Source organism: Triticum urartu, chromosome 2 (assembly GCF_003073215.2).
Source record: "Triticum urartu cultivar G1812 chromosome 2, Tu2.1, whole genome shotgun sequence".
Classification (NCBI taxonomy): Eukaryota; Viridiplantae; Streptophyta; class Magnoliopsida; order Poales; family Poaceae; genus Triticum; species Triticum urartu.
Window position 1 is genome coordinate 705,883,501 of NC_053023.1, and position 1,892 is coordinate 705,885,392.

Here is a 1,892-nt window from a genome sequence, read left to right on the forward strand (position 1 = left end):
AAATCATACATACTGATGGTATGTGCTCCGATGAATATTGAGGCTCGCAGCAGGTATCATTATTTTCTGATCTTCACAGATGATTAGCAGATATGAGTATATCTACTTGATGAAACACAAGTCTGAAACATTTGAAAAGTTCAAAGAATTTCAGAGTGAAGTGGAGAATCATCGTAACAAAAATAAAAGTTTCTACGATATGATCGCAGAAGTAAAATATTTGAGTTACGAGTTTGGCCTTCAGTTAAAACAATGTGAAATAGTTTCACTACTCACGCCACCTGGAACACCACAGTGTAATGGTGTGTTCGAACGTCGTAACCGTGCTTTATTAGATATGGTGCGACCTATGATGTCTCTTACCGATTACCACTATCGTTTTGGGGTTATGCATTTGAGACAATTACATTCAGGTTAAATAGGGCACCATCTAAATCTGTTGAGACGACACCGTATGAACTGTGGTTTGGCGAGAAACCTAAGATGCCATTTCTTAAAGTTTGGGACTGCGATGCTTATGTGAAAAAGTTTCAACATGATAAGCTCGAACCCAAATCGGAGAAGTAAATCTTCATAGGATATCCAAAAGAAAATATTGGGTACACCTTCTATCACAGATTCGAAGGCAAGATATTCATTGCTGAGAATGGATCCTTTCTAGAGAAGAGTTTCTCTCGAAAGAAGTGAGTGGGAGGAAAGTAGAACTTGATGAGGTAACTGTACCTGCTCCCTTATTGGAAAGTAGTTCATCACAGAAATCTGTTCCTGTGACTACTACACCAATTAGTGAGGAAGCTAATGATGATGATCATGTAACTTCAGATCAAGTTACTACCGAAACCTCGTAGGTAAACCAGAGTGATATCCGCACCAGAGTGGTACGGTAATCCTGTTCTGAGGTCATGTTACTTGACCATGAGCCTACGAACTATGAGGAAGCGATGATGAGCCCAGATTCCGTGAAATGGCTTAAGGCCATGAAATCTAAGATGAGATCCATGTATGAGAACAAAGTATGGACTTTGATTGACTTGCCCATTGATCGGCGAGCCATTGAGATTAAATGGATCTTCAAGAGGAAGACGGACGCTGATAGTAGTGTTACTATCTACAAAGCTAGAATTGTCAAAAGGTTTTCGACAAGTTCAAGGTGTTGACTATGATGAGAGTTTCTCACTCGTATCTATGCTTAAGTCTGTCCGAATCATGTTAGCAATTGCCACATTTTATGAAATCTGGCAAATGGATAAACAAAACTACATTCCTTAATGGATTTATTAAAGAAGAGTTGTATATGATGCAACAAGAAAGTTTTGTCAATCCTAAAGGTGCTAACAAAATATGCAAGCTCCAGCGATCCATCTATGGACTGGTGCAAGCATCTCGGAGTTGGAATATACGCTTTGATAAGATGATCAAAGCATATAGTTTTATACAGACTTGCGGTGAAGCCTGTATTTACAAGAAAGTGAGTGGGAGCACTACAACATTTCTGATAAGTATATGTGAATGACATATTGTTGATCGGAGATAATGTAGAATTATTCTGCAAAGCATAAAGGAGATGTTTGAAAGGAGTTTTTCAAAGAAAGACCTCGGTGAAGCTGCTTACATATTGAGCATCAAGATCTATAGAGATAGATCAAGACGCTTGATAAGTTTTTTCAATGAGTACATACCTTGACAAGATTTTGAAGTAGTTCAAAATGGAACAGTCAAAGAAGGAGTTCTTGCCTGTGTTACAAGGTGTGAAGTTGAGTAAGACTCAAAACCCGACCACGACAGAAGATAGAGAGAGAATGAAAGTCATTCCCTATGCCTCAGCCATAGGTTCTATAAAGTATGCCATGTTGTGTACCAGACCTATTGTATACCCTGCCCTGAGAGTACAA